The sequence below is a fragment of the Corvus brachyrhynchos genome, unplaced genomic scaffold (assembly GCF_000691975.1).
Source record: "Corvus brachyrhynchos isolate BGI_N302 unplaced genomic scaffold, ASM69197v1 scaffold279, whole genome shotgun sequence".
Lineage (NCBI taxonomy): Eukaryota > Metazoa > Chordata > Aves > Passeriformes > Corvidae > Corvus > Corvus brachyrhynchos.
The window spans coordinates 2,655,847-2,670,051 of NW_008246060.1; the positions used below are offsets into that span (position 1 = coordinate 2,655,847).

Here is a 14,205-nt window from a genome sequence, read left to right on the forward strand (position 1 = left end):
TTAAGAATATAGGTTTTAGCTGTGGCATTCTGTCCTTCCATTTTTTTTAATGCAGTGACCGGGGAATAAAGGCTCTTGATCTTACTGGTTTTGTGGGAAGTGAAATGCATGGGAGAAAAACGTGTCTTTTTCCCCCCTTGGCCCTCTCCATGCAGTTAATTTTCATACATACATATACAAATACTGGTATATGTATTTGTCTGAAATGTTGGCAACTGTCATCTACTCAGAGTATATAAAAGTTGCAAGATTGCAGGTCTTGGCTGTGCTTTAAACTCCTCATAATTACAGTATGTGAGTTATTTGTATCACAGTGACATAACTGAACCAAAACCCTGTAAGGAATCCAGTAATGAACATTATGTTCTAAAAGTATTTATTGCATATTCCTTTAATTTATTGCAGTATTAATGCTTGTTGGCTGTAGGAGACAGACCTCTCTGTCTTACATTTTTGTCTTGAATGCTAAATGGACTTCTTCACATGAGTAATTGTTCCTTTCTTATGCACAGTAAGTTGACTGCAGCAGAAGGTATACTTTGCATACAATTCACAAGGAAATGAGCCTGACTGTTAGAAATAACATTCAGATTTTAAACAGTTCGTAGAGAGAAGCAGAAGGCATTTTGTAAAGCAAGGTAGAAACCTCAGTTGTCATTCCCTGATCTGTTTTGAAAACAGATTCACTTCTTTATCATTATCAATGAAAACTGCAGTTATCTGATACCACAAATAGTTCTGCAGCTGATGACTGTAGTCAAAAATATCATCTTACAGTGTGTTCATTTTCCTGAAGGGAACACTTGTGTCCCTTAACTTGAACAGTAATTTTATTGCTCATTCCCTAAGGGAATGGAAACAAATGTGGTGTGACTATGCTCTATCTTCTCTTGCACTGATTTATCATAATACAGTAAAATTGTCAAATTCTTCACTGCAGGAAGGCTGTGGTTGCTTAAGTTACCTCTGGAGGTCATGAAGGCCCTACCTAATTTCTTGATGTCTTTCCAAAAGTCTTGTCTGTATTGTGTGTAACTGTAACTGTAGGTGCACAATCAATTGCAGTTTGTGAGATGGTGTTGTTTGTTTTCAAGATGTTTTCTGATTCAGAGAGCTTGGAGTTGTGCTAACATTTGTTACAAAAAATGACTTGGTTACATTCATACATTTTTTTAAAGATTCTGAGTGTAAGTGGTTATTGGAATTCAAGGAGCTCCTCAGAAAATAAACTTGCAAATGCAGATGGGTGCTGAAAACTTGGGGGAAGTTGTTCTGCATTTTTTGTGTATAGCAATGGTTGAATCAGGGGACACAAAAACCATATCTTAATTGTAAATAAGCAAGATGATCATGGGGAAATAAAGGGGAGAAAAGAGGCGATAAAGAGTTCATTTTGTGGTATATTTATTATGTGTACTATTTCTAGCATTAAAAGCTGTCTTGGACATACAGTAAACCTTGTTTTGTTCCAGAAACTTGCACAGATGGTGAGCAAATTATGTACAGTTCTGAATTAATGGTTTTTTATTCTCTTCTCTGTAGCCTTTTCAATTGCAGGGAGGACTTTTTTTTAAATTTCAGTCACAGCCTTTATAGTTACAGTCTATAAACCATTGTGCATAAACAAACCTTTTTTTTTTTTTAAATTTATCATCACAATCTTCTTTAAAATGCCATTTATTCAAAAATATTATCCTTGCTGTTGTGACAGGGAGTGTCTGACTTTTTTACTAGTAAGCTAGCCAGAGATGGCTAATGCAGTAATTAAGGTTATTAATTTGGTTCATTAGGCAGCTTTTGATGTATACTCATTGCCAATATTTTGTTCTCACGTCTTTACTTCTGGCCTTAAGCACTAAGGGTTTGATTATGTTATCTGTTGGATCTTTTGTTCTGTTGGTCTTATCAGTGGATCTATTGTTCCTCCTTTGAAAAGATCTTTGAAAGGAATTACTAGGAGAGCTGAAAATGCATAATATTTCATTGCCTTCACGTTTTTGTTTGAGTTGAAGTACATTGGAGATTTCTAGGACAATTTCTAATTAACAAAAGGTATGCTGTAAGCCTTAAAAAAAAATGCCATTGAGATAATGATATCTAGATAAATATCAAAGAGATATTTATCTTAAGAGATAAATATCAAACCTTTCTCTCTAGTTTGGACAATTGTGATACTGAAACAAGTTAGTTGATATTTAAGATGTAAAAGGTTAAATGACCTCCCTCACATTTTTGAGAAATTTCGTTGCAGGACAAAAACTGATGTTAGATGACAGAGCAAAAGTCTCCCTTCTGAAAAGCACTAGTAGACAAACACATTGAAAGGGAATTTTCATGTATGTATCATGAGTGATTTCTGTAACCTTAAGTGCTTTTCAGCCCTATTTTCCTGAAGCTTTTCCACACCAGTAATTCTGTTTATTTGAAGCCATTCCTCCTGTGCTGTAGCCTTAGGAGCTGCAACAACAAAGTGGGCAGTTTTTCAGAGGAGCTGGTTGTCTTTGTAGTTCTATGATCCAGTGTGATTTGTTTTGTAATGCCTCAGTTGCACCTGAAAACCCACCAACATTCAATCTGCAATACATTCAGTGTCATGTAAACATAATCTCAGTTCCCAAGGAATTTCTGGACAAAGGAGGCAACACTGGGTTGAAGTGATTGTACTCTTGGTCTAGAGGATGGAGCACAGACATTGTGACTTGCCTGCTGTCATGGAGTGAGGGCAGAATCTCCCATCTCAGTATCAGTGACTGAAGGTTTTGGGTTGTTTTTTTATTTTAATAAAAAAGCCAAACACAGGCAAATTAACTCTTAGAAGACTTTCACAATACACTGACAAAAGGTAAGTGCTTTGTTAAGTTGTGGGACCAAATTGTCCACATCGCTAATGTCTCCATTCCAATATAAACCATCTCCTTAAGACTGTGAAATAGAAAAGTTGATTGCCTAAATTACTTACTGTGCTGCTGTATTTCTGCAGAGTTTACCTATTATTTATAGAGGTGTAATTTTTTTGCTCAGATATTTTGATATCTGTGACTCAGGAGTGGCCATTATGGCAAAGACAAGATTGAGGATGTGGAGTAAGACAGTCTGAAACCCCAGGAAACTGTGGTTACATTTCCTCTCGCTCTCAAAATGTTGCTTAACTTTGGCAGGCTGTTTCCCGATAATATGTTTGCTCACATGTGCCACCAGCCTCACTCTTAATCTCCCCTGGCCTTTTAGTAATAGCTGGAGATAGCTGAGTTCAGAGTTGAATGAACTTTGATCCCAGTTTGTGGACATTTATGCACTGGTGAACTATGAACTGTAATGACCCAGTTCTTCTCTGTAAAGTCTAGCCTTGCAGTTTGGTATCAGGTGGAAAAATAAAGGAAGATCATATAGACCTTAAAAGTCTATATGTTAATCCTTTGAAGTTTCAACCTCTTGAGTACAGCTCTTTTCTGTCCAATGCTGCAGTTAACCTATAAGAAAGAAGTGGACCTGGGTAAGTTTTGTTTATGAATCTTTTGTTAGCAGGTGTCTTCAAGTTTTCAGTTACATCAGAAAAATTGTATGGGAGTCTTTTTGAGTGATGACTCTCCAGTGTGAAGAATTAGACAAGTGTCAACAGTGTGAAGGGAATAGAGATGTAGTATTGAAAGATGACTTGTAGAGGAGGTTGAAACCCAAAGGCTGGAATGGTAACATGAAGTTGACTCTTAAACAACAAAACAGTAATTCAGCTTGTGAGATAGCACTGAATACAGTCACAACACTACAGGAGAAGACTTCAAGTATTCAGATTTCCAAAAAATAAAACTTGAACGAAACAGCCAGAGTGAAATATCTCTGCATCTTAGCTAGGAAGAACTTAGAAACTGTTTGTCTTTATTGTTCTGCTTAGAGGTGGTTTCGGCAGGACCAGGAGAAACAGTTATGGTTATAGAAACAGCAGTGTGGTTATAGATAGCTTGTGAAGTGAAGTGGAGGAAAGAGGACAGAAGTTACTGTTAAAACTGTAACATGTTCTTCTCTGATAAGAGATAAAGCTTTAAAGTAATTGATATGGTACACTAACTTCCCTACTCAAATATTCTATTCCTCTTATAAAGGAAATACCACCGGGAAAATATCGCTAAAGATTTTAGCAGATGGTCAATGAAGTAGATAAATATTTCACTAACATTTTGTCTTGCTTCAGAAGATTATGATTATTGTTACTATTACTGCTATTTTCTCATCTGCTTGCTAAGATTTGTTTGGTTGTCTTATCGCTTAAGGTTAACAGTCTTGGTTACAAGAGCAAATACTGTGTTGTGTCAGAATACAGAAAATTACCATTTTTTAGTTGACAGTCATTTATAAAAATTCCAATATACTGTCTCTTTTTGGTAGCTGAATTCCTGGTTACTCTTGGAATATTCCTCCATAGTTCTCTTAATTCCTGTAAGATAACCAAAGAAAGCAATGAATTGAGTGAGTTTGTCTGCTGGAATTTCTGCTGTTGATATGAGCTAGGCCTTGAGAAAATGTCTTCAGTACAAACAAAATCTACTGGCCAGCTTCCTCTGGTGATTTGTCACTATGCTAAGGATTTGCTGGTGTCTTTTTGGTACCTCTGGCTTTATCTGACAAAAAGGAAATTGTTTGTGAGCCCACTCCTGTTTTGTTTGGCTTGCTGTCTGGAGAATGATGTGGGCATGCAGAGCAGCTGAGAGGCACTTGGTCTTTCCTAGCCTGGATTCCAAAGTATGAGTATCAAAAGTTCATCTCAAAACCTTGCTTTTCTTTTACAGTCTCTCTTCTGTTTCACTTCAAATAAAGATTTACTGTTCCAAAGTACAGCATTTAATCAGTGTCTGCACTGTGGATTTGGGAGGACACCACTTTTCCTACCAGCATATAAATGAGATTGAACCTCTGTCTGGATAGATACTGATAAGTACTTTTAGGTTCAGGTCTTAGCCCTTAGTCAGGGTTAGTACTTTGAACCTTGGAAAGGTGGCTGTTTTGGCTGCTCACCTATTGAAGATGGCTAATTGGATTGTCTTGGTAGAAATAGGGAAAGCCCTGTGCTTTTAGGCACTTTTATTGATTCCTTTTAGCAGTGCTTCAGGTTTGGGCTATTCAGATGGAGTGAGACATCAGAAAAACTCAGGGAACCGTAGCTCTCTGCTTAGGTCCTGGTTGTCTCCTTAAGTGCCAGCTTTGTGCATTTAGACTGTCTCAGGAGGACTGAAGGTGACCTGTTTCCCCATGAATGGCTTTGCAGCCATGCCTTGCTAGCTAAAGCAACACATTGGTTAAGTTTACTACCTCAGGAGAGGCAGATTTCTGTTTCTACCTCAGATTGCGGATGAAAAAGAGTAGCAGTTGATGAATTTTGGCTAGGAAGTGACTTTTTCCTTTCACCATTCACTTTAATTTAGCCTCCTGTGGTGCATTGTGCTGGTGGACAAACTTTTTCTTCATTAATAAGCCATTACATTGTCAAAATTGACTGAAATAAATTAATATTTAGTATTTAAAATAGTCTGATAGTTATTTTTTGTTGGTTTTAGTCACATCTTCAAACGACAGATATATACAGTTTTAAATCAGCATAATCTTTTTCAAATTGAAACTTAGCAATAGTAGTTCCTTATTAAATGACAGGTGTTGGTCTTTTTATCATGACATTACAAATGTGTATATAAGATGAATTGCTTTTAACAAGTCATCTAAATCACTAGAGTTTTTTAACTGGCTTTTAGTTCACCTTCTTTAAAATGATATCTGATTTGAAAACAAAAATCCATCTATTTTTAAACTGAATATGTAGGCTTTCTATAGTATGTGTGCTTCTTAACTATTGTTTTTAGACATGATCATTTAGAAATTTAGGTATAGTAAAAGTTTCCTATGTTGTGTAATGGTGAAGAGAATTTGGAATATTTTTTCAAGCCTGAAGGGCCAGGAGGTTTTTATGTGATGTGCATATTTTACCTAGTTATTATTTAATAGGCTATGCTTTCTTAAAACAGTAAGTCACTTCTATTTCTCACTTGGGATCAGTAATTCAGTAAATTTCTGGAATCTAAAGCGTGTATCAAATGGGGCTACTTGACTTTGGTTTTTGAAAGTCCAGTAGAGTCATAAGATTTAATTTCCGGTTTGCATGTTACCTCACTTTGCTGTTAAGATCTAATTTGGAAAAAGATTTGCAAAATTGGTATGCCAAATAATTTAAACACTTACAGTGATTTAAATAGCTTGTAAAGTAAAATATACACTCCCGTAGATTATTTTTTTATCAGAGAGAAGTATTTTTTTGAGAAATTAATTTAAAACTCACATACAAGAAGTATGGGATTTATTTTCCTTTCATTTGAGTGTAGATCATATTTCCTTCCTTCAGCTTTCTGTTCAGAATACGCATTTTAAATTGAGGGATGAAAGTCACATACTTGTATTAGATGGTTTTCTTTATTTCAAGGATGGTATTGGGGCATGCAAGTAGGATGCTTTTTTATTCTGTCATCATCTCTGCAATCTCTACTTCGTGCTCTACGTGATGTGCTGGTTGCTTAGCAATCCAAGCTACAGACTGCAGCAGGCTGTTGCAATAATACTGGTATTTTTCTTCAGTTTTGCAATCATTTTTTTGCTGCATTTTTCTTCTGCAGGAGCTACTTTATTGACAGTGTTCAAGCATGCATTTTGGGGAATGCAGAATTAGGGTATGAAAATTAATCATAAACTGTTCATGTTGATAGTTTCTTACCCTGTAATGTATCTTGAGACTACTGTTTGCTGGAAATAAATAGTTGTTTTTGTTTCAAGGCCTCTGTATTTGTAGGATTTTTATGTTTTAAAGCTTAATATAAGGAATCTACCTGGAAAATCGATGTTTATTGGAGCATGTATTTGCTACATCTGTCCCTCTTCCCTCCTGCACGTGGCATGTATTTGACATGTCTTTTCAGTGAGTGTGTATCTCTGGTTTATTCAGAGGCCTGTTGAGAGAGCAGGGTTGTCTTCCTTATTCTGCCATCTCTGAAATGTATTGAGCAATGTTGGCAGTAAAAGTGTGGCCTCAGCTTGAGTGTGTCTGTCACTGTGTGACTCAAGCAATGACACAGGCTTCTCTAGATAGTTTTATACATTTTTAGCAGATGATCCTGAGGCTGCAGATTTTATTCTTCCCTCAGTAATGAGAATAGTGTTCTTGGAGGGATTGTCTCCTTGCAATTCAGGGGAGCTGTAGCTGGATGCTGTTATGTGGGGTCGCTCAGTGGGAGGAAGTAAGTGTTGGTGCTTTCCTGCTGGACAGACCTAGAAACATTTTGTACCACAAAAAAAAGGAGGTTTCCAAGCAGTTGTGAATCCTGAAGCAACAGAGATTTAATACTCTGCAGATAATGAATCAACCTCTCTTTTTGTATGCTTCAACTTTCCAGCTTATGACTAAGGATTGCTGCTGGGATACTACACCTATTCCATTTTCTTTTGAATTGAAAGAGAATTTAAGTCTTCAGAACTATCAGTATGATGTTTCATGGTAGTAGGGTATGTCAAACAGGATTTCATCTTTGAGGAATTGTCCCTTTGATTTCCACAGCTCATCTGAAAGTGGCAGGACTTTCTCTTCTCATTTAATAGAAAATAAAATCTTCTGCCATTAAATTTGTTACTTCTTGCAAACTCCACAAATAATCAAAACAGATGTGCAGAATTGAATATTTGTTCAAACAATTTCATGTTTTAAAAGCTGAAATAGCATAAAATAACTCACACTATGAATTTGTCCTATCTTTAAAGGATCTTTCAGTGTTCATGTCTGTAGAAGATAATTCATCTGATTCTACAGCTTTTTTTTCTAGTGCTTTCGAGTTAGAGGCAGGGCTCTTCCATTGTACAAGCTATTATGTTCCTTGAATTGTGGAATACCAGTTTTGTCAAGAACATTTTCAGGTCTTCTAGAGACTTTCTGTGGTATTGTGGGTATCTACTCACCCTGGCTAAAAAATACACAGTACATTTACTACTTTTTGTCAAAACTAGGTACTTCCTTGACTGCAAATATAAGTGAATGAACGTGTCTGATCTGCAGTAAAAATGCTGGCTATTTTCAAGAATACATGGAGGCATTTAACTCCCTCTTTTAATACTAAAATATTTGATAGTTTATGACCAATCTATTGCCATTAGTTCAGCTGTTTAAGTTGCTTTTAGGCTATATGGGGAACACCAATGTATTTTAAAATGCTTTTTTTTTTAGCTTTTTTTATTGTAGAGTGACTGTGAAATGTGAATGTGAAATTTTGGTAGCAAAAAGCAACTTTGTAAGCCCTCTATTAAAGAAAAATCCCTACTGCTGTATTTGGTTGCTGTTTCACCACTTTTCCATATGGAAATGGGTAGCACTTGCATAACACAGTAATAATTTTCCTGTGTTAAGCTGTTTTGCTTTTTAGTAACTTGTGCTTTGATTGCATTTGATTAGTTTAAGATATATTTAGAAAGACTTGACTGCTGGGTGATGCCATCTCCATCAGAGAAACAATTTGTAAAAACCTGAGAAGTCAAGGATATTGGGAACAGGATGGAAGATTAAGTTTTATAAAAGCACCCTTATTGGCTCCATCCCCTATATACTTACAACTAGCCTTAGTCTATACCAGCTAGATGTTTGGCAATCGCATCCATCTCAATCAGGAGATGGAGTTTTCCAGAGTCTAATGTACTTTGTTTTAATTTCCAACTGTGTACTATGCTGAGGAAGCACACTGGTGCTGAGCAAGGTGTCAGAGTTGTCCAGGCTTCAGAACTCCAGAAACATTCCTGCCAGTTTCAACCTCCCGATCACTGCTGATGGTGGTTCGGTGTGGGATCCCTGGCCTCACCTGTTCCATCCACCTCTGTGGGCAGCAGCAGGAGGCACTGGCTGCTCCCTTGGCTGCCTGGATTTTCTTTCAAAACCAAGAAACTCCCAGAACCCTTGTTACTAGGCCAAGAATAAGCCATTCTTAAATATCCCATAGAATGCTTGTTCCCCAGAATTAAAATTTGCAAGTTGCAGTTAATGTTGGGGAATATGGAAAGGGAAGAACTAATTTGGACTTGTATTTTGAATTTTGCCAAGACATCTTGTAGTTTTTGATTCTTTTAGTTACTGTGTATAACTTGGAGGTGTCAAACAGGAAATTTTTGGTTTTCTTTGATGATGGTACCATGGATTTTAAAAGCAAAACCCCCCCCCCCCCTTGTAAAATACTCTATTTATTGCCATTGAAACATGCTTTTCTACACTTGTGTATTTTTACATAAATTTCCGTTAGATTACATACAAGGTTTACATTTGTGTATTCCCTTGACCATACATCACAAGGTTGGAAAATTGACAGCTAGTTTTTGAATCTTGGTTGCATGCTAAGAGGTTAGGTCTATCTTAAGTTGCATAACTAAGAATTTTGAATTGCACAGGTAGTTTTTAGCATCTGAGTCTGGAGTTGTCAACACTTGTAATTTGCTTATGAAGTATATATATGTAACAATAGAACATGGCATAATATTCTATCTGTTTTAATATAAAAGTGTTATGAGTGAACCCCAGTGGGATGCGCTCTAAGGCTCACCTTAAAGTCAGTAGCCAAACTGGTGTTGATGAAAGACTATTTAATATTGTACAGAAGAAGTGTTTTCTTGGCCCTGTTGAAAATGTCTTCAGAAAGGTTGCTTGGATTTTTTTATTCCTAGAAATAAACATTTTGCTAACAATTAGTAGGTGGTAAAGGGGTAACTTGTACTCTCTTCCCTTAGGAAAGCAAACAGAACTTGTATAGCAGTGCACTCAGGTTGTTTTAAGGAAGTGGACGATGCATGGACTATGCTTTTTAATATTTTAAGTCAAATTTGTCGGAAGTCAACATTGCTTTCATGACAGTTCTAAAGGGTTTCAGAATTTGTTTGGTCAGGCGTATTTATTTGGAGCAGAAATGACTGGAAAACTCCGGATCACAGCGCTGCATGTAGAGAATTTCACCATGATTGTTGTGTTTGGGCTTTGAAATAGCAATATTTTGTTGCAATTGCTTGGCTGACTCCATTGGAAATAAATTTGTTGTCTTGCTTTACTTGGAAAAGCATGCTAAAAGCTTATGCTGCTTCCTGTTGGAAAATAGCAGTGAGTTACAAAATTAGCACATTAATGCCAATTATAAATACAATATCATCCCAGTGGGAATTTCTCATTTTTATTCAAGAGAATGCATACGTGGTGAGAAGACTTCAGCTACTCTGGGAACACAAACATATAATATCTCTTCACAAATAGCTGACAAGGCAAGGAAGCACAATTTGGCTGAAAAATCTCAAAATCAACATTCGTTCTTAGGGAGGCAAATGTTGTAGAGTTTCTTGCTGTGTAGAGTTCTGTCAGTGGAGCAAAAAAAGATTAAATATTTTTAGCCTTTGCACTCCTTAGAGGGTCTGACTTTGGCTCTACATTTTATTTTGTTGGCGTAGGTTGCTGGATTGCTTCCTTTCCTCATCCTTTCCCCTTTTTACTCCCTTTCATAAATTGTGCTGCTTGAGATAGTGCTCGTCTCTGTGTGGTAAGTCAGCGTTCAGAGAAAGGGGAAGCCTCTATTCTTCAGAGGCTTTACTGTTGCCTTAGAAAAATGAATTTCCCAGCCAAACAGAGAATGGGCGATGACTGGGCTCTGCCTTTTGTCTCTCTTGCTTCTGCTTTTCAAAAATGAGCTTTAAGAAGCCAGCAGATAGTTAATAGTCTTGGCATGGAAAGCTGAAAGTGGTGGAAGCTGGCAGAAGTAATTCCCAAGTAAGGTTGTGTGTGTATCGTACTAGAGGCGGAATATGGTGCCCTGGGCAATGGCAGGCTGGCTCTGTGCCACGCTCCATTCTCCACTTTTCTTGGAACTGCTCCTTTGAAGATCTAATTATACGGTGCCAGGAGACTCTGCAGATAGCTCAGCAATAACTCCCACTGTCGCTGCACCGAATTTTGGTTTATTTGGGGTGCAAAACTTGCACACAAACATTAGATTATATCACAGCTATCCTCAAGTTTTGGCCAGTGTCCAGAAGATACAGTATGTTTTAGTGTGGCTGTTTCTAAACTGCTAACTCCGCTTTAGACTTATCTGTGCTTTTCAAAAATATTTATTCACTTGATTCCCCTTGCCTCCTATTTTTTTAAAATCTGCTGCTGTGTGAGGTCTGGTGCTTAAACTCTTAACACCTTGCTACAGACTACCCAAGTGAAGTGTCTTTCCAGATACTAAAACAAAATTATTTGACCAGTCCAAAACAATTGAGTAGAATTTGCAGGAGGAGAGGCCAGGAGGAAGGTGAATTTAGAGAATGATTTTTAACTGTACTGTCACTGAAGGTTGTCTTTACAATTGAACAAACAACAAAATTTAGAAATAAATGTTTCTCCAGAAGGGTTCAAAGTAGCTGCAAATAAAAGATAATGAATGCTGCTAAGATGATTTGAGATACAATGTACTTTCCTGCCAGTGTTTTTAGTTTTACTCTGTTTACTGTTAGCTGTTACTGTTAACTGTTTTGATTAAGACATGAATATTCTGCAACTTTATTACATATTTTAGAATTAGTCTCTAGAAATTGTTATTAAAATGTGGGGTTTTTTAGTGAAAACAGTTTTCGTTACTGTTTTCTACTTGCTTTGTTAGACTAAGAGGCGAGAGCTGCAGTAATGAACAGTGGAGGTGAGAGGGTCTTCTTGATCTGATGCTTTAGAGAGGGAACAGGAAAGTGTGTGGGAATGGAGTGGGAGTAATACGGGTTAAAAGTGTCTGTGGAGGAAAATGGGATGATGAACTTGATACAGGAGTGAGAAGTGGCTTGGTGGAAATTTAAGTTGTGTACTCAGAAGGGAGAAGGACAAGCTGAGAAGGAGCACTGGGTAGTACACGTTTGGAAAGTGTGAGACAGAAAGTCTAGACAAGGAAGTATGTTGTAGGCCTAAAATTAACCAGAGTTAAAAGAGAAGAATATTTCTGTGACAGTGATTTTAAGTTCTCAGAAGCAGATAGAGGAAGAAACTTGAGTTTCAGAAATTGCCTTGGGTGTGATTGAGGGCTGAAGTTCAGAAGAGTCGGAAAGCATCTTCCCTCCTTCTCCACTTAGTGTAACAAGCAGTGATTTTTTGTATATTGCTGGCTGATTTTCCGTATGAAATTTCTCTTAATTTGGAAAAGAGAACAACTTATTACATTGATTTTTTTTTTTTTTTTAATATTTAAAATAAATTCTGTAATTTTGAAATGGAATGGGTTTAGCAGAATTGTGTTTGGTAATGTAGATAACTTTTGGATAGCTTTGAGATCCCTCTGCCCTGCACAAGAGGAAACAAAAGGTTTGGTATATTTAACTTAGTAGTTTAGTGAATGTAGCTGAGTGGAGAAGGTATGGCTGTTCTGTGTTGGGGAGGGACAGGGATAGCACAAGATCAAATAGCTACAAACTGGCTCCACATTAATCTAGCTGGAAACAAAACATGGTGGTATTGCTTTTTGTTTGGTTTGGTTTTTTGAGCTGGATTGCAGGAGGACAGAAGCAGCACAAAACGGAGCTGCTTCTGTGAGGTTCCGTGTGTCAGACTTGCTTGTAGTAGCAAGGTCTGCAGGCTCAAGATGTCCTTCTGGTGCTGTTCCAATTGATTTCTTTTTCCCTTAAAACCATTTCATTGAGTGGTTGGTTGGTTGGTATTACATGACACATAATGGAACCGAAAATGAGAAGTATTCTTAAAACTTACTGATTATGTAGATAGCTGTATGTATTACTTGAATGCTACTATTAAATACCTTGTGTAATGCTTTTTATTCATGAGGTAAGACACCCAATGTTAGTGTTTTAGCAAGTGTAACTCTCTTCAGCACAAATGCACTGCCAAGAAAACTGTCTTCTATGGTGCAGGAATAGATAATACAATTTCAAAACCATAGCATTAAAATGGGTAATAAAAAAAGCCTTGCATTAAATTTTTAGGTTTATGTGTCCAGAAGTGTGTGTAGATGAACACATGCTGTGTATATGCAATAATGTGTTTCCTTTCCTTTCTTAAATTTCCTCAGGTATATGTGGAATTTGACGACCTTGAATGGGAAAAGCGAGAATGGGTTAAAGTTTATGAAGATTTTGCAGCCTTCTTGGTGGAGTACCAGCTGGTCTGGGCGAAAAGAAAGGACCCAAGCCAGACTCAGGGATCAAAGATCAAACAAATTCAATGGCCTGCATTGGTAAGATACTTGAACAATTTTATTTACTGAAGTAGTTTATTCTCTTTAATTCTGTCCTTGGGAAACTGTCTAGGTTACTCAAGTGTGGTGGGAAATGGTGAACGTGGAGGGGGAGAAGGGTAAGAAAAGGATAAGAAAATACTAGTAAAGCATGGTTGTTGGAGGGGTGGAGTGATGTGATAATAATCACTCATCTTCCTTTTTGAGTCAACCTAAAGCACTGCAAAAGTTGTCTCTGAGTGACATAATAGGATTAATGTCACTTTCCATAGTGAAAGCATCTTACAAATATAAACTTACCAGTAACACATTTTACTGCTCTGGGGAGAATTTAAATTAAGGTGAAAAATAAACCCTCAGGCTTGTGATACCCTCAGCTCCCACAAAGAAGGTATCTGAAATTCAGGTCAGAGCTCAGAAAGATGAGAAAAGATTAATAAAGTAAGTGGTAATTGTTTGCGTGGTTTATGAGGTGATACTTGTGACTCTCATTCTTTCTGGATTGCTGCCCAAGCATTTAAAGTTGTTGAGATAACTGCTAGTTCGTTTGTGACATGCCTTTAGATATATCTGATGAGATAATCTAATAAGCAATAAACACGTATTCCCTTTTTCTCCAAAGAAACTAGGAGTGCTATCAAAGTCTTCAGAAGAGCCAAAGAGATGTGAGATTTTGGGAACATACTATATTGGATGCTTTTGCTTTGCATACAGTTGGGGAAGATTCCTCACAGACTGGTGGGTGAAAGGGGGCTCCAACAAATTTGTCAAAATGGTGAAGGGAAGTCTTAGACATATTTGATAATAAGCTTAATATCTGTAACTTTAGTCTTGGGTTTTTAGATATTTATAGTCATAATGAATTTAGATGATGGTATTTTTTCTCCGGCTTTTGCCGGAGAAATCTGTTTCCTTTCAATATACTCTTCATATTCTTGTCTCGGAG

The 14,205-nt window shown here is 37.0% G+C and overlaps 1 protein-coding gene across 1 annotated transcript in view; it reads left to right on the forward strand.

The window, feature by feature from the left end:
* Positions 1 to 13,097: 13,097 nt before the first annotated feature.
* JMJD1C (jumonji domain containing 1C) overlaps positions 13,098 to 14,205 on the forward strand; it is a 107,252-nt gene continuing 106,144 nt past the window's right edge. The window contains 1 exon segment of the mRNA XM_008642759.2: positions 13,098 to 13,259. The gene's annotated coding sequence lies outside the window, so the exon portion shown is untranslated.